Source organism: Passer domesticus, chromosome Z, assembly GCF_036417665.1.
Source record: "Passer domesticus isolate bPasDom1 chromosome Z, bPasDom1.hap1, whole genome shotgun sequence".
NCBI classification, from domain to species: Eukaryota; Metazoa; Chordata; class Aves; order Passeriformes; family Passeridae; genus Passer; species Passer domesticus.
Genome location: NC_087512.1, coordinates 49,355,605 through 49,383,384, shown reverse-complemented (window position 1 = coordinate 49,383,384; position 27,780 = coordinate 49,355,605). Strand labels below are relative to the sequence as shown.

Below are 27,780 nucleotides of genomic sequence, written 5' to 3'. Positions count from 1 at the left end.
TTGCTGCCCTGGTTAGAGGTGTTAAGCTGTTTCTTTGTCTCCGAGAGAGCCAAGTGCAGCACTTTAGTGCAGAAACCCTTCACTAGGCCTGGTTTGCACAGCTGCAGCACCTGGGGTTGGTGGAGTGCCCCTTTCTGCACTTGGAAATGGGCTGAGTCAGTCATGGGCCAGGGCAGGGCATTCCCCACCTGTGCCCATTGTGAATTCCCTCTGCCCCGACTGTGTCACGTCCCGCTCCTCAGTGACATCCCGCCCAGCCTGGAACATGGAACACCCCGTTTCCAAGGACACATGGCCATTGTCACCAGCACACGGCAGGACCGCTCAGACCCTTCGGCGGCTGCAGCCAGAGCAGAGGTGTCAGCGCGACAGCGAGTGTTGTTCCAGCTTTGGTGGTTCCAGCACACATTGTTCAAGAGGCCAATCCACACACTGAGTGGAGGTAATTATTTACAGTTCTGGGCAGAAAGGCGGGGCTCAGGGGCAAATTCACAAAGCCAGCACCACAAGAATCAGAGTGTCTTAGTATTTATACAATTGAGCAAAGAAAGGAATTAGTGTTCATTGATTGAAAGTCTCCTAGTTCTCTTCGTAATTAGTATTGTGTCTGCTGTTGAGTAATTTCCTCTCACTTCTCATGCCCAATAGTCTGCATGCTCAGTCTCTCCCTTATTGACAGTGAGAGGTTTCTTGAGTGGGTGGCCATGGTCTGCCCCATCTGGAATGGCCTTTTACCCTGTCACAGCTGATTCAGCACAGTTGCTGTGTTGGCTTTATCAGTTTGTTCCTTTTCTCAGGGGTTTTTCCAAATGTCCTTGTGCCCATAAATCCTGCATTCTTTGTGTCCACCATCAGAGGTGCATCCTTCCTCCCAAGCCTTGCTAACCTCCCCTGTGTCTGAGGTCACTGAAGGCTGTCAAGCCCTACACCTCACCAAGGCAATTGAGCCAACAAGTAACCTGCCTTTCAAAGGCCTGGCCATCCCTTTGAGCTTGGTGGCTGCTTCTTGTTTCATGGGGGTAATCTTGGTTCTTCTTGATGAGCCTTGAAAGCCACCAAGGCCAAACATCCAGGAACACATTTTGCTAAGAAGGATTTTGCATTTTGCAGACTTTGCAGCAGGATCAGTGTCTGTGGGAGCGGGAGCAGCTGAGGCAGAGCGGGATGGCGGAGCTGCGGGCCTGGGCAGGATCCAGTGTGTTCCGCAGGGCCCCAGCGTGCGCTGCATCCTGCAGGGCCCCCAGCAGCACTGCCGTGCCTGTCAGGGTGACCCAGAGGCCCCAGGACCAAGAGGTGAGGGGCAGCTGTGGGGCTCTGCGGGCTAGCAGCGGGTGGGGGCTTGGCCATGGTGTTGGTGTCAGGTGCTGCTGAGCCCGCGGGACCTGTTGCGCAGGGCTGGGGCCCCACTGCTGCTTCAGGGCCCCTTGGAGGCAGCTGCCTGGGTAGAAGCCACTCACAGGGATGACCCGCAGGAGGTGCCAGTGGAAGTGGGAGGTTCTCTGATGGATGTGGCACTCAGGGATGAAACTGAGGAGGCGCCAGTGAAAGTCACATGTTCTCCATGCTGGGACACTTGGGAAATTCATGCCTGGGCATGGCTCTTGGCCACAATGCATGGATTTCTCATTGTTCCACATTTGTACTGCACTCATGGGGCATGTCAGGGTTAAGGAAGCTGTCTAACAGTATGTTCTAGTATTAGGAGGAGGTATTAGTATATTCCCAGCTGTGATGCCTAGTTGAGAACTCCAGCCACATGCGCATCATTTTCAAAGCTTTTCTACTCTTTGATACAGTTTTAGCAAACATAGAAATTAACCTTAATTGGTTCTAAAGTACAATACCATTAAGTAATATGCCATCCTCTATTTGGGATTGATGTCTCCTTTCTCATGCTAATTAGTCCACGTTTTCCAGTCCATTTATCATACCTTTTTAGATTTTATCTCAGCCAGTTGTGCCTTCAGAATGAAGCAGTTGGATGGCAACAGTTGTTTTTATTAAACAATGTACTTAGGCTGAAAACATTTTAGAGATTTTTAAACTCCACCAGAATATGACACAATTTGTACTAAATTATGAGATCAGCCAAGTAACCCTAATTTTGGTATATCTGACTTACCAAGGAGAAACTCTTTCCACTTCACAACTATGCAGAATTGCATCGAGCTGAGGAAAAGAGAAAGGGTTTTCATGCCTCTTGAGAGTCAAAATTCACCTTATGCAGGTGAAATTCTTCTTGGAGCTGACTCCAGGATGTACTTCCATAGTGCCAGATAAATCCCAGTGCTGGGTCCTGCCCTGAATTCTCAATCTTTTTGTGAACCACTCTCACCTGGATTGTTAGCTGAGCACTGACCAGTTCAATTGTACTCAGGCACTTGATTTCAAGGGAAGCCTGTGCCTATAAATTCCAGCAACTGGGAAAGGATGACTTGCTACTTGAAGGCTTGGCTGCATTGTAGGCTAAGTGAGGGTTGCTCTCTCAGGGCATTTTTGTAGCTGGCTGCTTTCAGAGGGAGAACTGTGTCAGAGCAGCCCTTTTGAGTGATGGGACAGCAAACCTTTGCAAGTGCAGCTCTTGTTTAAAATGAAGGGCCTAGTTAATCAACAGTAATGGAGAGTAGGCTGAAGATTTTACAGAAAATTTCTTCTTCCTTTTAGCCAAATGCCAGCGAGGCGTCGCACAATGGAAATGCACAGGATGTCAAATTGTATAACTCACTTGGAGGTATGGTTGCCTTTCATATTTTGCTCAACGTCTGTAAGATTTTCAACTTTGCAATTCATTTTTGCAGCATATTCTTGGGAGAGGGGATCTCTTGTGTTCAGAGCTCTCAGCTGCAGGTGGTTTGGCTACAGGTCAGCCTTGCAGTCTCTTGTCAGTGCATTCAGGCACTGGTTTGTTTTCCCCTGAGAAAGCCTGCCAGTCCTTCCTTGTTCCCATACTGCTTGATGGGCTGGAATTTGAAGCATGGATGTCATGGTTTGGACCCCACTCCATGTACCTAATTTCACTGCCTTGGTAGCTAATGTTTTGATTTTGCAGTACCTAGGCACTGCCATTATCCATTAAATTTAATTGGAAATTGAAAGAAAATGACCTTGAGGAAGTCACACAGAGAATTTCATAAGGTCAATATGGGAAACTCTGCTTGATTTAATTTTTTGTCTTGGTCATTAATAAGTCAGTGTTGCCACAATACTGCGTTCGGTTCTTTTCAAGGAAATTGGAAGAAAGGCATTGATGTCATCTTCCCAGCAGATTCCATCACTTCCCACAAAGCACAATGTGCTTAGGGGCTGCCATTTGTTGTTAATCTGTTCTGAGTGCTGTTTCCCAAAGGAGAATGGCTCCAGGCAGACACCAGGTGCACATTCCCCTTGCAGGCACTCAGTGGTGCTGCCTAGAGCAGTGAGCTGAGCCAGGTACAGGCAGCTGCCCTGAGAAGAACAGGCTGTCACCTGGCAGTGGCTGTGGTCACCTGCCTGCAGGGACATCCCTGCCCCTGCAAGTGCAGCTCTTGCTCTGCCTTAGCCTAGTGCAGAGCATTTTAAGGAAGCACCATGGTGGCGTTTTGGAGTAACAAAACTAAACTTCTAAATTTCTCATTTGAGGCATTCTGTTTCACATGTGAATGAAGATTTGTGTGATTCTTGGTGGTAGTCTACGTAAATCCTAAGGGAATATTTAACATTCAGTAACTGGGGTCTGAGGGCTGGCAGTAGTGAGTCAATTGTGGAACTTGGGGCCACTTCTGCTTTGGGCTGGCACAGAGAATCTCAGGTGGGACATGTCTGATTGCTGGTAGGATACAGGGTGCCTTTGCAATATGATCCATTCAGCACCAGTTTGGGACTGGCCTTTGTCACAGAATCAGGGAATATGCTGAGTTGAAACAGAATCACTGAAGGATATTCAAGATCAGCTCTGTCCCCCGGAATATCCATCATCATTTAAAATCAACTTTTTTGCCTTCTCCCAGCTTCCCACTTGACACTTCTTTTTCTTTTTTCCTTTCCTTTGGGAAAAGAAGAAGATGTGAGAAGAGCCAAAGCAAATGTTTCATGTCCTGCCCCTGGGAAAAAGAGAACAAAGCCCATGAAGCCTGCAGAGAGTGAACAGAATCCTTGCAGTGCTGTTTATCGCCGGCCCTTCGGGGACAGGGTGATTCATTTGCTTGCTCTGAGGACTTAGAAGAAGCCAGAGTTACTTGCTGGCTTGCAGAGAGATGGAGTCATGCAAAAGGACAAGGGCACCCTTGGGAAGATCCTTCAGCAGGTGAGATTGTGAAGTTGATGTCAGCAATTTTCCCACCACACTAATATTTTGTTCCTAATTGTCACTTGTTCCTCCACTGTTTCAATTAGATAGTAATAAGCAAGTTAGGAAATGCTCCCTGTTAAGTTTTTCCATCAAGTTCATCCAGAGGTCTCAAGCTGCAAGTCCATGTGACAAAAAGAAAGCAAACTTCAAACCTTTTGGGCATTGTTGTTTTGCTAGGATAGCTGGTAATGAGTAACACTTTGTAATGCTGCTGCTCCTCATGCCTTATCCCCTGTCTTTTCCATGCATTGTTTAACTGCTTCATGGAGTAACTTCACAGGGGTTCCTTGACTGGGTGAAATGGTTTGTCATGGCACTTAAAAGCTCCTGGGATAAACTCCAGAGCAGAGAAATTCAGGAACTGCAGAGGCCAGTATTTCATTTGAATAGAGTTGGTGGCCTATCAATGGCACTTGGCTTCTGCTGGGATCTGTGGGGACTGCCTTCCAGGAAATATTGTTCCAGACAAATCTTCCATGATAGAGGTGGTAGCCAAACTTTGAGCAAAGGGTTTCTTTGCTGTCACGTGGATTAAATCTCCATCTTTTGGAGATTTAAAAGTGTTTTGGAGCCTAATCAAGGGAGGAAAACTCAACATTGGCTACACTTTCAGTTGATCCCACAGTGACTTTTAAGAACTCATTTCCTGAACCTGTGAAGTTTGTTGCTGGGTTGCTCAGGGCAGTGGCAGGGTTTTTTCACCCTGAAGACATTCACAATATTATGAGAGCCATGTTCTGCCGTCTCAGCTGAAGTAGCCCACTTAGATTTCAAGTTGATTATAAATTTTCAAGGCCCAGCCCCTTAGAAGGTAAAGGATGAAAACATTTTCTCCTATTCCATTGCAATGTTTGAGGAGAGTGCCTTGGAGGCAATGTGTTGGATGAGGTGTGAACTGCCTCCGGGTCCTGGTTTGCATTCTGAAAGGGCTGTGTGAGCAGCCCTGCACCCTGAAATGCCGTGCTCAGGCTTTTATGGACATCAGAGCAAGTGGGGGTTTATGTTGTAAAAATCTCAAATGGGCAGTGTGAGCTTGCTGAGATCTGGTACACACACACTTGCCTCCCTTCCAACACAACCTGAGTTCTGCTTCTAGGAAGTGAATCCCTGATTCTGGGTATCTTTGTTACTTTTACATGTTTTTACATCTGTAAACAAACGTACATCAACACAGACCCGTATTATAAATGTCTACCATGTTTTCAAGGAGAAAAGTCAAAGTTGTCACAGATGGTGGCGGTGTATTAGATGAGTTATTCAGCGTGTTGCAGGGATCAGATTGATGGAGACTCTCCAATGGGCTTTTCTATTGAACTCTGAGCAGGTGTCAGGTGATGAAGTCTGAACCAGCACTTTTGATATCAGTGCTCTTGAGGTTTTACTCCATCATTTTACCTTTATAAGTAGACTTTGTATTTTTCTTGAGGAAGGTATGAACCACATTTATTGTCAAAGGAATCATCAAGGCATGTGCACGGCCTTCTCATGGCAGGATTTCGCTGGACTGAGCCCTGGCCCTGCCACATGAAGAGTGACTCCGGGCCTGACCCACTCTCCTTACACATTGTGGCACTAAATGTTGTTTTCAAAGGAACACTTACTAGATATGAATGGAGATACTTGGTTGTTTCCAATTAGTGAAACATTAATATGGCTTAAAACTCATGTGATAGAGGAATAATTCAGCTCTGTGCAAAAAGACATTGTTGAGTTCAAATTCGGTGCTCAAAAACAGCTGTTGCGCAACAATCATATTTCTGTAGTGTGCATGCATAATGAAGATTTCTTTTCCGAAATGTCTGGCCATAGGTAGCCAAGTGGAATCCAAAGGAGAATTCCTTCAGTCGGAAGGAACATCTATTTCACACCCTTCAGACTGATTGGCCTGACTACACTGACATAGACAGACAGAATTTGAAGTTAATACTTTCTGGGTAAGTTCAGTCTTTGGGAGAAAAGGAAAAAAAGGCTCTGGAAATGAAGCCAAGATTCTTAGAATATGCTGAGGTAGCAGGGACCTGCCAGGATCCTGGTGCTGCACAGGACACCACAAGAATCACACCCTGTGCCCAAGGGTGTTGTCCAAACATTTCTGGAAGCCTTTCTGCAGTGACCACTGGCCTGGGCGGGCCTGTTGCAGTGCTCAAGCACCCTCTGGGCCATGAATGTTTTCCTGATATCCTGCCTAAAGCTCCCTCAACTCAGCTTCATGCTGTTTCCTTGAGTCCTGAACTGAAGGTATGTTTTCCTTGCATGGAAAGAACTGACAGTTGATATTTAGGCTTTTTAACTTGAACTATTGAATCATCCATACAGAAAATCAGCTCCATCTCAGAACACCACCAACACCAGCCAAGCGACATCTCTGGGACCTTCTGAGAGAGACACTCCAGCAAATCTGCTAAGGTATTTTGTGCATTTTTAACCTTCTGGACTGTATGGTAAATTTTGTCAGACTTGCTGGTGGTGTAAAAGCTGTGATGTGAATGTGCAGGACCTTCCCTTTTGGGGAAGCTTTGATGGAGCTCCTGAATGGGAGTGTCTTTCTCCCAAAGCATTTTAGCTCCAGACTTGAAGTAGGACTTGCTAAGATGAGAAAGGAGGAATGAGATAGAGCCTGTATTTACCTGCAGTACTTGCTGGTTGGAATGCTCTTTTTAGTTAAGAAAGATGTGTTTTCAACCTTGGCCAGTTCAGAAATGCTGCCTTTTCAGAATGGGAGCAAAAGCTGACCCTGCTCATAGGTTCATGAACAAATTATGTTGTTATTGTTGCAGAAAGGGCCTCTGGCTTCCAACTTTACCAGTCCTGTGATGAGCAAGAAGAGGAGAATTGGTCACCAGCCCAGTCATGTCCAGGCAGCAGCTGGTGGCCTCTTTTCTTCCTTCCATCTGCCTTCCACATCTCTTTATTCTTTGGACATGTCTCCAAGTGTTGGCTCAGTTTCCCCCTGCACCCATATTGTACAACAAACAGAGAAATTTCATCTTTCTACCATCCCAGGACCTGCCAGGGTGGAAAAGGAGATCCCCAATTCAAATCGGAAAACAAATGAATTGGGGAGGCTGAAGCAGTTGCATCCCTTGGATGCAATAATATTAATTAATATTAATACCTTCGATGAAGGTATTAATGTGCTGGTTTTCCTGACTCCTGTGTGCATAACTGTGGTGTAAAATTAGGTTATTAAGTGAAGATTAATAACCCAAATTAGGGTGCAAGTGCCACCCTTTCCCAAAGTCAACAGTAAAAATATTATTGAACAGGAAATGCAAAACTAGGGAGATAGAAAGAAATAACAGAAGAGAGGCAGGGTGAGGGGAAGAGAGAGACATTCAGCAGGAAGATATCATCCCCACATGGGCCCTCTGTCATCCAGCCAGTCCTTCCTCACCCTTGGTCTTCTCGGTGGTGGGGGTTCCCAAGTCTCTCTGGAGGTACCACCTTTCTACTGTCCAAGACTGGGGTATCCACAGGGTGGTCACAACTGTCCCCACATCTTGGGCTAGAAGCCATGGAAGCAGTGATTTTCCACAGTCTTGGCAGTTTATGGGAACATGTCGGTCAAATCTCAGTGATTCCAGGGTTGTTCATTGAACTCAACACTTTCATGAAAACTCCAAAAGTGCAAAAGCTACAAAAACCTATAAAACCTGGGCTGTCATTTCCTGGAGCTCTACTTTAAACTACGGTGTGAATTTTTCTTTATGCCAGCTGCAGAATTTCTTTCTTCAAAAGTGGTGGAAGTGGTACAGACTGAAAACAACACTGAAAAGCTAAACAGAAATGCATAAAGAACACTTGATTTCTGATGACAGGGACACAGGCAGTAGGGTAGAGTTCAGTTGCTTTGTTAAATCTGTGGCTTATCTCTTTTGGAGGTTGACCTTGCAAATTCCAAGTTGGGTTTGGCGTGGAGGAAGGTTTAGAGTGTGCAGATGCCTCTTGCAAGTGCTGGTGTGCCTGTAGAGACAGGTGCTTTGAGATGGTCTTCCCACATTTCTTCTGGACATGCACACGGTACCTGCAAACCTTGGGATGCCTTTGAAGGATTTCTGCTTGAATCCATAAACACATGAGCAGCTTTTATCAGGAGCCAGTACCAAAATTCTGCCCAGCTGATGAAGGAAAATCTGTTCTGTGATTCAAGTAGGGTTTAGGCTGAAGCTTTTGTGTGGACTGAGCCATGAGAGCAAATGTACTTTTGGAAATTAAATGCTCACAGCAAAGGCAAGTTGTATTGAACATGCTCTGACTATTGGTATTTCTGTCCAGTTTTACTACTATATTTACACTTCTTTTTATACTTCTCCTATACCATGTAATAGTTTGAACACTAAAATCAACAAAAGCAAGTGGAATGTGACACAAACAGCTCTTTCCTCAAGATTTAAAGCTCAGGTGGCCCAAAGATTGGTAAGAATGGCTGAGTTTGAACAAGATTTGTTTGGGCCCCTGGAATTGGCAGGGAAGTGGGGATAAAAATATGGCATGAGAAGAACTCAGCTTTCTTCTTCATTTTTTGTTAGAACTTCGATGTTGGTCTCTCTCAAGCTGTTGTCTTTTGTGAAGCTGCATCTGTTGTTGCAAGAATTGAATGGCTCTGCAGATGATACCTCATGCTTTATATTTGAGAAAAGCTGAGCTGGAGCTAACACTGTGGGAATGAACAACCTGTAGGATAAAGTGGCCATTCCCTCTTTCTCAACCCCAGGACAGGATACTGTGGAAAACGTTGTGTGTGCCATATTAATAAATGTTGTTGCTTCTTCTGAACAATTTATTGTGAAAAGAAAGTACTGAAGGACTTTTTCAAGACTGTCCAATGGGGATCTTTTGACCTTTTAATGATTTCCTGATGAAGAATGTCAAAATTCTGCTTTTCTGCAGGAACAAAAGATCCTTCCATTGCCTCCACATGCTCTGCAACAAGCAACTTGAGGTGAGTCAAATAGCAATTCACTCTTGCCACTCTCAGTGGGGTGCAGTGTCCGTCTCTTTGCTGTGCTGAAAGGATGAGTTTGAGCAGGTTTTGTTGGGCCTCCAAGGCTCAGAGCAGAGATGAACACCGAGGTGGGTGAGGCCCAGACGGGCCCTCCCTTCCTGCAGTGCAGCTGCACAGGCTCAGCTGCAGCAGTGCTGCTGCATCCCCTCTTGGCATTTGCAGGAGAGGAGGGAGAAGTGTGTGTGTGGTATAAAGCCCTGGAAATTGCTCGCAGCTTGTGTCAGGGCAGTGATGTTGGCAGGGGCAGCCAGGCCTCCTGCAGCTCTGAGGCTCTGGGGCAGCTGCGGCCTTTGGAGCAGGCGCGGCAGGGCCCCAGGTCACATTGCTCCGGGACCTCCCAAAATGTGGAAAGGCATCTGCAGTTTACTTTTCAAAATTATCCTGCACACTACTGAGGTGTATCTGGCCTGGCATGCATCCTTGGCACAGGTTGTTGTCTGTCCTGCTGCTGAATTTCAACTTGTTAACAATTTACTGCTTGTCAGTATTAATCTCAGGGTGGTTTGAAGGAATTGATTCTGATGTGGAGGGAGTTTTTGTCATCCAATAAGAACCAGACCTTCAGGCCCAGAGGTGCAGAAGCATTGGTGTGAGAGTGTTGGCAACTGACATCTATTATTCTCATTGCCACTTCATCTTGGATTTGTATCATGAGCTTGATAAACCTCACACCTGCTGATTTGAGGGAGAAGGGAATGAAGAAGGTTTGACTCCCATCAGTGGCTTGAAGCATTAATGAGTTTTGCCCTCCTTAGGACCTGATGTGCTTTGGGTATTTCTTCTTGTAAGTTCTGACTTGTCTAGAGTTTGTTTTTGTGGCTTTGTTTCCTTTTTTGTGTTAGAAATGCCTCCGTTCCCAGGTCACTGATGTAACTGCTGTCCACTATCAAATATTATCATTAACTCCGCTTTGCCCTTAGGCAAGAATGTAGCTCAAAAGTCCAACTTTGTGCACTCAACTCCATTAATACATTCCTTTACAAAAATATTTTGCAGATGAATTTTCACAGTCATATGTAATTTAGTTAAGTTTTTCCAGCATAGGAAGAGATTATAATTTAGTTATGTTTCTTCTCTTCCTGAAGCTGCTGTGTTTCTTTTTCCTTTGACATTTGAAATGAGGACACATAATTTCTAAATGTGCTCCACCTGCTCATGAAGGAAACCTCTACATTGTCAGCGATCAGTAACTAGAAATGGGCCACATAGAAATGTGTCAGATTCCCAGAGTTACCTGACGACATTCTCTTAATGCACATAAGCTTGAAAGTAGAAACTGTCAGTCCCAGAGCCACTGACTCAAAGCTTGGGTATCTGTGTTTGACATTACCCTGTGCATGGTGTCAAATTATATGTGTGTTTTATGGAATGGAAACACACTCAAATGTTCTCTTAGAATTCACTCAGAGAAAAATGGTCTCATTTTTCCCTTTAGAAAATACAGAGCCATTGTCTCCTTGGAGCAACGCCAGCGCTACAAGGATTACTTCAATGCAGAGTATGAGGGATATCAGAATTTATATTTTAAGATTGACAAGACCATCAAGAAATTCAGACAATTTCAGGAGCAATGGAAGTCTGTGACTCCAGGCTCCAAAGCCTATCAGGTAAAGAAGGATAAAACCAGGAAGACTGTGCTTCATCACAACAGTGTTTTGGATTCCCTGGAGCTGCTCAGTGAACAGAGGCAAACTGTGGAACTGGCATATGTGCTCAGACACTGTTTGGGCTGGGTCTGATTTTGGCAAGACCCTGCCCAAAAGCCTCTGTTTGAGCTGTCTATGAAGAAACAGTTGTCTATGAGAGATGTCCCAAGCAGAGTCTTAGAGCATGGGGTGCTGCTGTTGCCTATTGAGAGGCTTAATTGCAGATCTTGGGTGATGCTGGGAGATGGAGATTTGTTTGGCAAACCTCCCAGAAGAGTGGTGGCTCACAGAGAAGAGAATCTCTAGAATCAGACTGAGTGTGCTTTTAGTGTTTTACCAAAGTGTGCATCTTATGGTGCCAGTGAAACATTTTTCATGGTTTGTTTTGGGGTTTTTTTGGGGGAGTTTTTTGGGTTTTTTTGGTTTTTTTTTTCTTTTTTTTTTTGTTTTGTTGGTTTTTTTTCCTCCCTTGAAGATGCTGCGTCATTGAATCCTAGCAGATTATCAGCAGTTACAACAGGTACGTGTGACACCAGACCTGCAGGGCCATGGCAACTGCTGAGTCTGCCTCAAGGCTTTTTTAAAGCAAAGGACATCACCTTCTAAACTAGGCAGAAGTGTTTGCATGCCCCGATTTTCTTTTGCTTTCTCCTTCACAGGGTAGCCCCAGCTACTCTGAAATGAGGAGCAGGTGCCAGTACCTCCACAAGAAGCTGGCCCATATTCAGAGCTGCATTTCTGAATTTGACCAGCAGTGAGTGGAGTACTGGCACCAGAAATCTGCTTCAGCCTGGTGAAATCTGTGACATCTGGATTTTTTATTTGAACTAGAAATTAGGTTTTTAGGATTATTTAAATTAGTACAGAACCGTAGGCTATGTCAGCACTTTGGAGTAGATTATTTCTTAAAAATGTAGGATTAGTTCAAAGAAATTTAGTCAGTTTAAGAAGTTGAAAGGTGATAGTATTGAATATTAACAATAAAGAAATGTCACTATTGATAATTCCTTCTCTCATTGTTGCTTGTATCATATTTGGATTGGGTTTCTTCTGGTCACTTGTTTTCTTCAAGTCCTAAGTTTGTCCACTGAAATAAATTTATCAATAGAGGGCACTACCTCTACTATGAAGTTGTGCTCATTTTAAGAAAAGATTGTGGCAAATGGAAATTCTTTATGATAATATAAAATTCTTTATTATTCTTGTTAATTTAAACTCTTTACCTAAAGTGGTGGAAGGCTTGGAAGTTTGTACAAACCTGTCCCCAAATGACTTTGTTGTGGAGGGTTACAGAGGAGTGCACATGGGCTGCTCTAAGCTGTCAGCTAAAGCAGCTCTCAGGACTGCTTGGAGATCATGGCCTCACCTGGTCAGTGAGCAGAGGAATATCCGGTTCTTTTGCAAGTGATATGTTAAACACATTTACAAGTGTTGGAGGCAAGGTCCTTCAATGGGTATTAAAGAGAAGTTGGGTTCAAGTGTCCTTATGAAAACACTGTCCCTTTTTTAGCACTTTCAAAACTAGTCTGTAACAACCAGTCTTTCTAGAGAGACACAGATGTTGATTCCTGCACAGACCTATGGGGGCATTGAAGACTAGTCCTTTTCCTAAGTTTCCTGCCATTTATTTATTTATTCAGCAGACAAGGTGAAGATGTTACCAGCAATGCCATAACCTTGTTTTTGGAGAGATATGAAATTGACTGAGGGAGGATAATATTTGGGAATACTCAAAGGTGGCTGGGAATGCCCCTTTCTTCCTTGCAGATCATTCTACAAATTCCTCCATTGTCTCCATGCCAACGATGTTGAGTCCCTGTACCTGAGAGGCCTTGGGGTGTTTTGTGATTGAACACCTGAGCCGTTGTTTCCCTTCTGTTCTCCTTCAAGCCAAGTTGAAGAAAATGTCACCTCCTAAACCCTGAGACTTGTGTCCATTTCTGGCTGGCTCAGGGGGTGCTCCTCCAGCTCTGCAGTGCAGCAGCCCCAGGGACGCTGCCATGGGGGCCATGGGGTGAATTGTGCTGGGGTGCCTCCCTTGGGCCTGCTGTCTGCTGCTGCTTGACAGAGCGTGCCAGAGTGCTGATGGCCAGGGTGGGCTGAGACTGAGGACTTTTCATAGTTACCCCTATCATGACATATCTTTCCCTTGATGGGATTTCTTCTAACTCACTCTACACTGCATTAGAAAGTTTTATTTCCATGCTTTAACAAATTGAGACTTCAAATTCTCATCTATATTTTCTCCCTCAAGTCTCCTATGTGTTGGGGCTGTCTTCCCTTGGGGGCAGGTGTATCAATGTACTGATCCCATCCCCTTTTATTGCTGCAGGAGTGCTTAGGAACACTTGAAATGGTCCTTTCCACTTTTCTTTAGGTGGCTTGTTGCTCTGCTTTCTGACATAAGACACAGTCCCCAGGTTGATGAGGATGTGCCTGCATCACCAGGGATGGTCAGAGCAGAAACTTGTGGAAAGATGAGAGCACTTTCCACAATCATAATAAAAAGGGACTGAAATTATCATTTCCTATCATATGACTTTCTCTAGAAAGATTGGAACTTTGTAGTGCCTTCCATAGAGCATTTCCTATGGGCTCATTTTTTTTAGAAGCCACTGGAATTCTGAACCTCAAAAGTGCAAGGGGAAGCACTGGTGGCCACTTCAGTGAGTTTTCCTGGCAACTTTTACTCATTTCTGCTTTTAGACTCTGATTTGCTCTGTCAGCCTTGCTGCTGGGAATGACCTCCATGGGCTGAGTAGGTCCCATTTTACTGGGAATGTTTTACATAACTTTTGTACAGTTTCAGCTATGAAATGAGAATCTCTATCTGATGACATTCCAAAAGGAATCAAGGAACCCTAATCTTAGTTTTTCTTTTATTATTACTTGAGCTAATTCTTTAGGTGTTTTTTGTTGTTGTTGTTTTGGGGTTTTTTTGTGGGTTTGTTTTTGTGACAAGGAAAGGCCTCTGGGCATGCAGAAAATGGGTCCACTAAACTGTAGAAGGATTCCTGGCTGAACAATGCCATGACATCCTCCTGTGGGAATTGGACAACGTGGCCTGCAGTTTACAGACTTACTCTGAAGACCATGTACTGTCCCCGGAACAAGACAGACCATGTGCTGTCCTCGAACAGATACATCAAGGAAGAAGGAGCATTGTGCCAAGATGAAACCAAATGCCAAGCACATCGTGGGAACGCCTGCAGAGGCTCTGGCTTGGTGGCAGAAGCTGTCACAGCTCTGCCAACAGCAACTGTGCAGCCAGAGCTGCAGAATTTGTCACTGCTGGCCTGAAAGTGCCAGCCCTGGATGGAAATATCAGCAGGAGCTCATTCTCTGCCTCCCCGTGCTGACAAATCCCTGGAATCCCTCCTGCTGTGCTCTGTGGCAGCACTGCCAGATGAGGCAGAGGATGTGGCACATCCTCAGGGACACCTCGGGCTGGCTCTGGGTAGCAGGACCTTCCCTTGGCCCATGCTCACTTCTGCAGACAGCTATGGCCATGAGCCTCAAGCACTCCTTGCTTTTTGAGGCAAATCCCTTCAGCTTTGCTCATTTAAGGCTCTGAAAGGGGCCAAAGACCCAACCCTCTTTTTCTGGAAAAGCAGATGGTGGGGTGTTCTTCAGCCCATGGAATTAAAAATAAATTCTTTTGACCTATGTAGCCTCCAAGCACATATTTTGTGAAGGAATTACTTTCCCACACATGGTGCACTTTCCCTCTTTTACTGCTAACAAAATCCCAGTGTTTGATGTCAACAACCCCAGGATATTTTCATGAATAGCTCATCAAATAGCTCACAATCAGCCCTTTAAGAAAAGCAAAATGTGCTTTCTAATGTAACCAGTTAGTCTGAGTTTTGAATGTTTTGCATTTGCAACTGAGGCCCTGTAAGCAATTCTAATTGTTGTCAGTAGGCGAGATACTTCTGAACAAAGAAATCAGTTTTACATGGCATTTCCTAATGGATAATGGTCATACAAAAGAATGGATGTTTGAGGAGTGTGTTATTATACTGTGGTATGTTAAGGGTGGGACACACAAACACACACACACACACACACACACACACACACACACACACACACAGAGTGTACAATAACTCTCCTTTATACTTTTCTTTTATAAGTACATAGTTCTAAGAATTTTGTAACTTTTATTTGGCTTAAAAGGTCAAAGACTCAGTAGTAAACACCTGTCAAGCCTGCAGGACCTCCAGGAGGTTCTGGCCATCCAGGGCCATCTTTGTGCTACTGCAAGACATATTTTTCAGTCAATATTAACAGACATAGGCCCCAAGGCACCAACCTGCCCTCTTTCTGTATCATCAGCAATAGAAATTAGTTTTAAATTCTTAGAATTTCCAATTCCCAAATGTCAAAAGTTATGTATTTTCACATGCAAACTATGATGACTTTTGCTGATGTTTGTAACATTTCACAGGGCCAAAGATGATTCAGATTTCTGAAGTTTTACAAAATAAAGATGCAAATGTCACAGGAAGCACAGGAAGGATGAAGGTTTAATCACCCTGAAAAAACCCTCTCTTACTGAAGTGTCCATAGAATCACAGCTTGATCCAGAGTGCACCGATAGCACCTTACCCTGTCCATAAGCCATCCTGGAAATGCAGAGCATGCCAGCCCCAAGTCTGGTTCTAGTGCCCGTTCTTATGCACAATTGTCTCCAAAATCTGCAGCAGCACAAGCCAAGGTGAGGGCAAAGCCCATTCTGAGGATGCCTTGGGGACCCTCCACGCCTGTTCCGAGTGCAGGGGACAGCAGGTTCTGCCACAGCAGCAGGCTGCTGAGTCCCACGTGCCTTCAGCCTCGAGCTGCCCCTGTCCTGCACCTTCTGTGCGCTGAGCCCAGGAAATGTGACACTTTGGTGCTCAGGGACACGGGGGTTTCTGCTTTGGCCAGACCCTGCAGCGTCTCCAGGCTGTCCTGGGCTCTGTCCAGCCCAGGCCACTCCAGCCTGGGGCAGCTCTCTCAGCAGCAGGAGAGCACAGCCCAGCTTGCTGCAGCTTCTCTTCAGCTCACACTGCCAGGAGGTGTTTGGTGTGGGGTGAAGCCCCACGGCTGCACCGGCACTGGGGCAGAGTGCAGGGACAGCACGGGGACAGAGGCCAGCCTGGGCACATGTCACTGCTAGGTCCCTCGGCCACGGACGCTTCTGGAGGCAGCAAAAACCCAGGAAAACTGCAGAACTGGCAAAGGAAAACAAGAGGAACTCAAGGGAACAAAAGGAAAACAAGAAACCAGTGCAAAGTAGACATTTAAAATCATACTTGCTCCAAAATTGCCTGTTTCTTGTCAACCACTGGCACATTCAGACAACCAAAGTTATCCAGTACCTAAATGCCGGGGTCGGCTGCCAGTGGTCTCTGCCCCAGCACGGGAAAAGGTGGTTCTGGGCAGGCCGCACTCTCGAAGAAGGAGTCTGGACTCTTGCTTTTCGGTCTTCAGTTGAGTTTATTGTTCCTTATCTACAAAGTTTTTCTGTCTGTCCAGCCGAGGTCTGATCAGCAAGACAGCCAAGGGCACTCTCTCCCGCCCACAGGGTGGTTGTCTCTTTTACTATAAAAACTATGTATAAGATATTTACCTTCAATTTCCAATACTTTTTGCCCTTGTTAGCAAGTGCACTTTCACTATGAACCAATTCACACATGCCAACATCATCCTGAACATGGATGCCAAGGAGAAGAAAGAAGAAGGACAGGTCACGCCCAAATTCCTCCATCTTAGAACCCCTGACCCCCATGTACAGAATTTCAAACCCCCCTGTACAACATACAAAACCCCCCTGTACAGTGCTCCAAAATTTTTCCCTTCACCCTGTGATTCCTACTACTATGCAACTTAAACTTTTTTGACCTGTAATTCTTCATATAAGGTTGGCAATTTGCTCCATGAATTAAGGTCGAATTTCCAGGTGTCTTTGGCTTCCTGCCAGGGTCTCCGAACCCCTGCCGGGGCTTTGAGACATCCAGGGCATCCAGAGAGATGTCCTGGGTTCCGACACCTAAACTCCTAAAGTTACATCATTTGAAATGCCTCATTTCTGTTTAGTTTCAGATTCATCCATGATGAGGAAAAGAATTTTATTTCCCTTATCTGCCTGTCACTGTAAGTCAATTTCCTGAACTAAACAGCTGGGAAATAAAAATACAGGTAGCCAAAACAGAGCAAGTCACAAAAATTAACTCCCACATGAACTCTAGAAAAGCCATAAGCTTATTCAGCATGGTCATAATTAGTGAAATGGCTGAAGAAAGAAGGGGCTTTGTAAACACTCACACGCTTCTGAAAGATTATATTGTAGCACCTGTGGATAATAAAAGGTTGCATTTAATCTCTGCAGATATATTGCATTAATGCTATTGAACCTTCAATTCAATGTACAGAGAAATATTATAGAGCTTCCAATTCAATTCTATCACTGTTGATGAGACCAACCACCACAATTACAGTGTCTTGAAGTTAAACTATTAAAAATAATTTAATTATTTTAAAATAATTTATTTAAAAATAATTAGTTTTATTAAAAATAATTTATTTACTGAAAGACCAGGTAAAACTGCATCTCCTATGTAAGGAAATCCATGCTTACTACCATAATATTTTCTTTCTTTTGCAGAATTTCAGAAAAGTCACGGGGAGTGAAGAAGGATTATGGAAGAGTGTGGGAACTGCTTTCCTCAAGCCTCAAAAGATTCAGCATCCAACCTGGTTTTTTGTGCTGGCTAATATTGGTCTGGCTTCCTTGCAGCTTCCCTGCTACTCATTTTATGAGGCTCTTGGCAGTTGTGTGAATTATCCTTTTATTTGTACAATTTTTTACTTAGCAAAATTGGATGGCCATTAGGTTTATAACACCACAATATATTTAGTCTGCAGCTTGTAGCTCTTACTATCAATTTCAATGAACAAGGAAATCTAGTTCAGGGAGGCCCAGGACTTTGTATTTCCTGATCTCAAAATTCCTACAAGTCTACCAGAATCCAAGTCCTTTTTTAAAAGTCAGTGTGATGGTCTGAAACCCTGCCTCAGAAATTTCTAAGTTTCTGTAAGAGGATGTGTGGCTGCTGCACAATTAAATCCGGCAAGCTCATACAGCCCTGGATTATTTTAAGATAGAGCTAATGAGACAATACAAGAACTTAGTTGTATTGTTTGTTGAGCAAGCCTTTAAAACTAGGCAAGATTGGCACCAGATGAGATAATAGCAAAGTTTCCTACCCATTTGAGTGCTGATTTTTTGTGCAGAGTATGAAGCCATTGTTCCCCCATGGCTTAATATTGGGAAAAAATATGCACTTTTGAACCTCTGTAATTATTATTTCTTACACATCTTCCTTACACTTTGAAGAAAAAATAAAAGACATTTCCTGAGGGTAGCATTTAATGTCAGTCACCAGCAACCACTGATGTCTCCAAGACCAGCAATTCAAACTCTGCAGAAATAAACCAAATAGCTGTGTCACAGAAACACTTAAAATAGCTTTTCCTCTAATTTTAAACCAATGAAAGCCTTACATGGGTGTGAGTTTGGGTCTCCCAATGGGAACATATTCATCTGCACCCTACAATTATGCATTACACAACCAAAGCAAATACATAACAAGTCACATAAACTGACAGAAAACTTAATCACAAAAGTAAAACAACTGCTTTTCAAACACCACCTTGTGTAAAATGGTCTGCACCTTCATGTATTTGTTTTGGCCCTGAAATACATGCAATAACAATACTCCATTCTAAACCCACTGTAGTCAACAAAGGAACTGTTAATTGTATAACAATGACCACAGAGGAATTACCTCTTGGTTAACCCCAAATTTACAGTAATGAGTTTATAAAAAATCCTGTCCAAAATAATTTCTAAATAACGGTCACAACACAGCTGGCCATAGATTCAGCTGTGCTTGTTCTCCATTCTGTATTTGATCCCTCACTGCCGTTTGAATGTCTCTGTTAATCCCCAGCTCAATGGTGGCTGAAGGATCTAGTGTGCAGAGTTTGAAGAATCAATTTATAAGGTGATAGAACTTACTACTTTTTGCATTTTTGTCTTATGACTATAAATGCTATATGGGGAAATTTTTCCTGCATAAAAACATTTCTGTGCTTGTTTTCTCTAATGAAGTTTATGTCATCTTGTTCATAAAATTACTCTCATGTCAAAAAGCTTGATGGCCTTCATTAATTTTTCTTCCATTAAAATTGCTTCCAAACTTCATGAGAGTAATATTTGTTGTGCACATCAACAGCAAATTATTTTAATAATTCAGTTAAAATTTTGCATTGTCTATTTATATTCTTTAATACTTCCGCAATATTAAAGAAAGAAGATTCCATGCTGTCATTACTCTGTCTGTCCCAGAATACTTGGCACTCAAATGCTTTGTCAGCTCAGAGACAGATTCACTGAGTTCAGCTAAACTGGAGAATATTCAATCCCCAAACATTAATCCTCTTTGTTCAACAAGGGCTTTAGAATGAAACATAAATACTCTGCTGCAAAAAGCTGTGCATGGAGTCCAAGTATGACAGACCAAATCAAGACCATCAGGGTAATTATTTAGAAGTCAAAACTCAAAGTGAAATGGTGAAGCTTTATCTGCCTGGGCCCCTGCACAGCACAGAAGCACAGAATGGTTCAGGTTAAGAGAGATGCCCAGTGGTTCCTGTAGCAAGGTCCAGCTAGAGCAGACTACCAGGGATTCTGCCCAGTGGATAATCTGCAAGGATGGATATTCACCACCTCTCTGGGGAGCTTCTTCCAGTGTTGATCACCCTTGAGGTGAAAAGAACTTTCAGTATATGCTGGTGGGATTTCCCATTTTATTGATGAATGGAAGTTGCCTGTAAGATCCTGGCTCAGCTCTTTTTCTATCATCCCATGTTTGCCTTTCTTAGTCTCAGGAAACTGCTCCAACCTCCAGAGGATTCCAAAGACCTTCCAAGAACACAATCCAGCCCTCAGCACTCTCAGGTGGCTGTAACTCAGCCTTGCTAACCCTGCATCTCTTGGTAAACCCTCTTGGCTCTCCTCTGGGCAGCAGGCACAGCTGCATTGCCCAAAGAGCCTGTGTCCCTTCATGGCAGCACTGCAGGCAAGCCAGAGCTCCACATTTCTGTAATCAGAGCTCTGCAGCTCTGCACAGGTTCCCAGTTCCCTTGGTTTGCTCCTTGCATTGCATGCATTTGAGATGTCCTCCTGTCACTGCTGCTCCTCAAGGGAAGCTGCACAAGCTGCCCTCCCAGGCTGTCTCCCAGCTGTGTCTCTTCTCTGGTCACACAGTGCGATGGCTGACTTCATTCTGGTCTCTAAACCAGGAAGTTTGTCTCCCTTCTCTTTCCAAGATGGATAAGGCTTTTAAATTAATGAGTTGTATGAGGTGCTGTGGAGGAGAGCGGATTCAGAGTAAACTGATAGTCTGCTGCAGTTCCCTATGGAACTGGGAGCTTTTGTGTACCTCATTCAGATCAAAGGGTGCCCTTTTATTCCAGCTTGGTTCAAGACACTTTCTCACTTTGCTTCTTCCTAATTATCATTTGCCTCTGAAGTTTAGATTTCTGCCCAGTTTCTCCTCTTTCCTGGGAGAGGGACATCTGAGAAGGACAAGATTTTTCTGACAAAGATGAGCTACTTCAACTCACCTCAGTTGTCTGCTATCCTAATCTCTCCATTTCCTTAAATCAGCCACTCAAAGTCAAGAGACTAAAATGCTTACAGATACAGATTAGGGAAGAAAAGAGCCCAGCACACATAACAATAGTTCAAAGAAAATAGATTGTTATGTTAAAAAAAATAGAGCATCAACTCAGCCTATAGAGTCAGGCAGAAATCAGCAAGATGTAAGCAAAATGTATTTCAGAACCCAAATGACAACAAGGCAGAGAAAGATGTGGTTCTCAATCTGTACATTCAAGGCGGTTTTACTTAAATAAAAGGAAAGTATGTATTTGTACTTTGTTATCACCACTGTATCAAAATAAACTGATCTTAGCCTTCATGTTCAGCACCACATTAATCTAATTTATTTGCTAATTTCTGTGTAGTGTCTAACGCATGGTGCAGTTTAAGATGTCATTGAAATAGAAAACTCAGCTGCCACACAGTTTTTAGTTTAAATTGTCAGTGTGGTAGTGTATCCTGTTCTTTTCCTGGGAGTCAAACACAGAGATGCACTTTTTTCTTTGCTGTTGATCAATTAAAATCGCCAGCACTGCTGGCAACCTTGGGAGTGTTATTTCTCTTCCCAAGCTTCACAAACTTGGTTCACCCTTTGTTTAAAGGTACAACAAGCTAACAATGTGAATGTTTTTGTTATAAGTACCTACAGATACTCAAGAAACAGTCCCTGCTCTTGCAAAACTACTGCAAAGAATGCTACCTGCTAAAGAGCTACTGCCTCCAGCTCTACAAGTAGAAGGGAGCATAAATCCATGTCAAAGTCTTCAATGGCTAGAACAATCTAAACCTTTCAGCTTGCTAATTAGTTCAACTCATACTGTCTAAGGCATAACACCTGGCCCTTGTTATAGGCAAATTTTAAAGGTGTCTCAAGTCTGTGCAAACAAGCCATAAAGTTGTGCTGTTTTCCCCCACACATAAGAAGTAATTTTTTCAGCACATTTTGTTGTTACCCACATTTGATCCTTAACTTAAAATGGTTGCCCTTGCTCTTCAACTTTCCATGATGCTGAGGTCATTGTCAGGTATGTAAAGCACTCTGATTCTCAGGTGAACCATCATTAAGCCAGCCTTCTAAATAATATTGGCAGAACAGGGAGAAGCACGGTGTGCTGGAGGTCAGACATCAATGCAGACTGGTGGACCCATAAGCAACCTGCATATTCTAATTTTTAATATTTATGACAAGAATACATCAATTTAGAAGCTTTCCAGTTACAATAGTGATCCACACTGAGAAATTAGACCAGTCAGATGACTGGTGATGAGCACCACATGATGGAGTGAAGCTGTTTGACAACAACCGTCAGCACGAGCACAAACAAAAACCACCAGCTACATTCCCACCAGTCCCATTCAACATATTAATGAGGGAGCTGGGACAATCCTTCAAAGCATCCTGCAAGACTGAGCTCAAGTGACAAGTGATTTCATTTCAGGCTAAACACCTCTGTAATAATTCATTAGCTGGTACTTTTTTGTAGCACTCCTTTAGAAAACAAATCATTTTCTTATGAAGAAAATCAATCTAATTTAACCATACACTGCACTTCAGTCTGAACTTAGACAAATACGCTCCTAAAGGAAAAACATTTCTATCTAGGATAAAGGGGGTTTTTGGCATTAACCTCAAAGTCTTCTTTAGAAATCTACTTTTATTATTTTAATCAAATTCATTCACCACCCCCCCCCCCCGTAGTGCAACATGATTCTTATCACTTGCTCTGCAAGTTTAGTACCCAGAGACACTACAGAAGTTTTAACAGCTGATGGAAAAATGTAGCAGCCTCTGACTTTTTTAATGGAGTTACTGCAGCCAAGGTTTGCTGTAAATTGATGATGTCGCTGGATTAGATGTTAATATGCAGCTTGATATATTATTCATGAGAATGAGTCACAGGCCTAACTAGAAACATGACAGACCTAATTAGAAACATGACAAGAAAAGCTTTTGAGTCCACAGTCTGGATTCTCCCTGACATGAAAGACTTGACATGTGAATACATTTTCACTTCCTGAGAGAAAAGAGACAAATTTCACATTGAAGCACAAAAATGTCACGCTGGAGATGCAGAACTGCTTCCTGAGAATTTGGGGAAAAACAGAAGTGGCCAATTTGACAGAAAAGAAAGCCTTCCAAAATGTGATTTACCCTTTGATCTATCTGCTTACAAAACGTCCATTCCATGTACCTTTCCAGTCACAGACATTCCACAGAGGCTTTGTGGCCCTCTGCCAGGTGATCATGTCTGGGACTCCAATAAGGTGGCACAGGAACATGTCCCATCAAGGTATTTAGGCCTGCAAAGTGGAATCAGGATAGAAATCACTGTTGTTCCCATTTGGGTGAATTATTCCTTATCTCATTACCTAAGAATGGGATGATTTAATTTCTACATCAATTTAAATCTTACAGTCATATTCCAGGCCCAGATGAGATGACATTTCAGACAGAAACAGATGAAGGTATTGCTGGATAAATTTGAAACAAGTGTGGTCTCTCAAGCAGAGACAGAATATTACGGGAAATATTTTTCTCAGCTCACAAAACAAGCCACCACAAGATACTAATGAGCTGTCAGGATGAAAGAAAGCACTTCAAACAAACTATTTTAACTTAGATGGCAATTAGCATGAACCATACAGTAAACATGGAAAAATGAAAAGACTCACACTCCGACCCAGTCTTGATCTGCCCCTGGTAAAATCAAAGGTTACCCCAATGGAAGCAAGGCTTCCAAGGAAAACAAACTCAAGTGGCACATGAGCAACTGAGGGTTTTTCCAGACTTTACAACACTGAGCAAGAACAGTCATTACTAATAAACAGCCAACAGCTTTGCACTCAGATCTCTTCCTGTGAGGGCAACACTGAAGGAGATAGAAAGGAAGAGGTCAGGATGTACTAGCTTCTAAAATTAACAATTCACTAAAAATTTCACTTGAGACAGCTGTTATTAAAAAACCAACAAAACAACTTTCAGAAGGATGGTGTAACACCTCAGAATCAATGTTCTGTGCACCCTTACTTGTACAGGACCAGCTCCTGAGCTCTCTGTAAAACATGCAATCACAAAGAGATTTCTCTTACCCCAAGCTGCTTTTGTTTCCTGTAAGCCAAGGAAACGTGAGCTCTGCAACAAGAATAAGAAGCTATTTTGTTCTGAGATATTATTAAGCTACTGTTATTTGTCAGCAGGTCAAAACCATCTCCTGGCAGTGCCACTCATTCAAGGCACCAAGGAACAAACAAGTGCTAATTGGATAAAAGCTACAAGTAATTAACCATTGCCTCAAATGACAAGTGGGATACCTGGCCTTGGAATATTTTTAACTGTTTCAAACTAAAAAATTAATTACAACTTTTTATCATCTGTCATTGTTCAGGGATATGCTTATTTCCATTCTTAGTGAAAACAGGCTTTTTGAAAATCAATGGAATTTGTATTTTAGAGGAAACTGTGGAAGAGATCAAAAGTCACATTTTGCAAATTTTAAACAAGTCATTTTACACCTTCAGCCACTGCTGTTGAGATTACTGCTACATTCATGGTCCAGAGCTAGATTTTCAACAAATTGAAAGTCCATAATTTAATGATAAAAGGCTCAAATAAAGACCATGAAACAAAAGAGAAAAAAACCCCACAAAATGAATCAGAAAAGTATAGCAAGACTTGACAATCCAAACCCTACAGCTCAGTTTCAGTCTTCATCATCAAGCTAACACATTCAACAAACAACTCCCCCAACAGATGTAACTCTTCACAGGGCTTGTTGAAGATGAAAGCAGCAGCTCACACCCTTGGCATGGCCAGCCACAGAAAATGGACCTCAATCTGCCACTACTCAGAGACCCCTTCAGTCTAGAGAGGGACCTCTGGAAACATTGCTCCTTTATAGTCATCTCAGCTCACTTGAGATTCCAGTCTTTAACAGCAAGAGGGAGGAAAGAAAAAAAAAAAAAAAAAAAAAAAAAAAAAAAAAAAAAAAAAACACAGGAAAGGGATTTTTACAAGTTGGCTTTGCTTGTGTGTTTACACAGAATTTACTTCAAAGACTCCTAAGATGAAGGTTTCAAAGAAGCACTGTTCTGCTGAGGAGGTTGCTTGTTATGCCCCCTTTCAAACTAAATATTAAAACCCCTACTAGCTGATGGCCACATGCTAGAAGTTACACTAGACAAGTGTGGCAAAGCTCTTGCAGAGTCTGGTGCTCCTCCATTTCCTTCTCCCAGCAGTCCATAATTTTCCCTCCTTTACTGACTGCCTCCAGAGATCTAAGAAGGGCAGACAGACAAGACAATGACTCTATCATATCTTAAAACATAAAAAAGTTTTAAACTCTTCTCTCTCTGCTCCTATCCAGTTGCCTTTTTGGTTTTTTTTTTTTATCTTCAGCCCCCACTCACTTCTGGGCTTGAATGGTACATGGGAGTTAAAGCTCAGGAGGGAATATTGGCACAAGAGCATCCACCAGAGGCACAGGGTAGATTCTGTGCCTACAGTACAAGAATTCCTGCTTATCCCAAGAGAAGGGTGAGCACAACTCTGCAACAAAAACTTGGGGAGTTCTTATGCTAAGGGGATTTGTGTTTTTTGATGTTTGTGTTGGGTTTGGGGTTTTCTTTGCTACTAATAACAGCAAGGCAATTTCAAGGGAAGAATCCTAAAGCATTCTTAGATTCATCAAGCTACTGGAATACTAAGCACCAATACAGCAGCTGTGACTTGCTCAAGGATGGAAGTGTATGAGGATGTCTAAGTGAACATGAACCTCCATTTATTCTTACCTGTATGAAGCAAGTTGTGCCCCTTCCCCAGGAAACATTCCACTCTCTCTTTACTCTTAGAAAGGCAGAAAAATTGAAGTTAGCTCACTACAAATACTACCTCACAGGTCCTTGAGCATGAAGGAGTGTGTACAGCATAAACTATTGGGGTTTTGCTCCATTTAAATAAAATAATTATTTTTACTAGATTTCATAAAGACATGGTTGAGGAAGGAAACAAGAACAAGACAAAGAAACAGGCAGTAGGAATCAAACTGCCTCACGCTTTCACAGTGTCTCTTGATTTAAATAATGGGTAGACCTAAACCCAAAATGCTAGGACTGATAGAACGAAACACAGGATGAGAACACAGTTTAAAACAAGATGTCAATGTGCCCCATAACAGACAGGATGGCAAAACTAAGAAGGAGTGTTTCCCATGTGCTTCATTTGTGGCTCTGAGCACTCCATCACTACAGCTGCCACAGCTGCAAACCCCACCCAGTGAAGTATTTCAGAGACACCTAACCTGACCTCCATAGGCAGCTTCACCCAAGCTCCACTTTGCTCCTCTCACAAATCTGTTGTGATTTCACAGTGACCCTCTTTCCCAAAGTGGCCACGTACTCAAGTCAGTGGCACTCCTCGTACCCTAGACTGATGTTGCAAAGCACTCTTCCAATCAACCAAGGAGAAGTTCTGGGTGCAGCAGTCAGTTCTAATGGAGACACAGGAACTGAAATTAACAGGGAAAGGAGTAACAGCCATCAAACAACTGAGCATGACAGCAATGAAAATGTCATTGATTTACAAAACAAACAGAATAGCAACAGAGCTCCATGTTTTACTAAAAATATCAATGTTTTGACTGAAGTGATCGCTTTGAAACAGTGCTATTGACAGACATAGCCCCAAACTGTGACACTTGCTGGTTCTCAGATTCTTCTAACTAGTCGTGCTTGTTTGTAAGGGTCAGTGAATCATCAGGAGAAATATCCCAACACAGAAAGCAACCCCTATGCAGGGAGAAGTCATTGCAGGCCTTCCCTTCCCCCACACCCCAAACTTCTGCCAGTGAGGAAGCACATATAAATGCAGATAAGAATTCAGTGATGCATCTAATTGAACAGAACAATCCAGAGTGTTTTGCAAAGAAGTTAGAGATTAGAAATCATACTTTGTAGACCATGCTATGTAAGAAATTCAGACTTTCAGAAGTAGTTTCAATATTAAGCCTCTCTGATAATGCATTCTCTCCCAAAGTAAGCTATTGATATAAATGAGTGGCAATTTCAGCTCTTCCAAATTTCCATTGCACTTAAATTATAAGATTAAACAAATACAATCTGCTTTACGAGTTTAGGTTGAAAAGTTTCTACATCGAGTCATTCTAATCCTCTTGTTAATACCTGGGACACCAGCTGGCCAGAGCCAATTCCCAGCTATCCTATAACTTGCCTTTCTGTGCAAACACAGAGGTTTCAGTTGCCCACCTTTCAGAGAGAGGAGCCTGCCAGACCAGGTTGAACACTCAGCAATGTCTACTTGAATGATCTGAAGCTTTCAATCCAGAAGCCCAAGCTTATGAAGTGCAATTCTTCCTTTAATTTCCTAGATTCAAAACTGATTCTTCAGACCTACGCATGAGGCAGTTCTCCAGATCTATTGAGGACATGGAATGGTTTGGAAACCAAACTAAGGAACAAGGCACAAACCCAATCTTTATAGGACCAGGGAGAAAATGCTAAGAGGAAAAAGAGCAATTGTGGTTTTATTCCATCATTATTAGCTATAACTTGCAATTGCTGTGGGGTAGTTCAGAGTTTATTCAGGTTGACAACTTGAGTCAAAAGTTTATTTCATTCCTGAAGCTGCAGACTTGAAATGCTTCAAGTTCTTACATCCCAGGGGAATCCCGTATGCAAAATACTTGAAAATACATTTTTTATCAGAAAGAAAAAGAGATTTAAGCATTGTTGCAAGTGTTTTATATATTCACAGAAATCTCAAACTACTAGGTTAATTCCTGAGACTATTTTTACCTTTTGCACTTGTGCTTATTGTTGTCTGATTCCATATTCTCTTACTGCTTGTAACCCACACTAATCCTATCTCACTGCATGCAATAATAAAGCAAAGAATTACCTAAGGGATGAAAAGAACGCATTCCTCACTGTCTTGCATAAGGATGAAAACAGAACATTTCAGGGACTTCAACAACTCATTTCTCTGAATAGGAGCAAAGAAATAAAAGGCAGCAAGCTTTAACCACTCCACAAATTCCAGCTCAAGTAAGAAGCTCACAAAGGGCACTAAGGCAGG

General features: G+C 42.9%; 1 long non-coding RNA gene across 10 annotated transcripts; it reads left to right on the top strand.

The window, feature by feature from the left end:
* Nucleotides 1-337: 337 nt before the first annotated feature.
* LOC135290852 (uncharacterized) lies at nucleotides 338-17,105 on the top strand. Of its 10 annotated transcripts, none has more exons than XR_010353663.1 (7): nucleotides 338-442; nucleotides 2,665-2,731; nucleotides 4,035-4,282; nucleotides 6,137-6,733; nucleotides 9,218-9,269; nucleotides 10,768-10,939; nucleotides 17,060-17,105. It is a non-coding gene; the product is annotated as an uncharacterized LOC135290852 (long non-coding RNA). The 10 variants fall into 10 exon arrangements; XR_010353662.1 differs by lacking the exon at nucleotides 17,060-17,105 and adding an exon at nucleotides 14,119-14,421; XR_010353665.1 differs by lacking the exon at nucleotides 17,060-17,105 and having other exon boundaries at nucleotides 6,137-6,261; nucleotides 6,427-6,733; nucleotides 10,768-12,976.
* The last annotated feature ends 10,675 nt before the right edge of the window (nucleotides 17,106-27,780 follow it).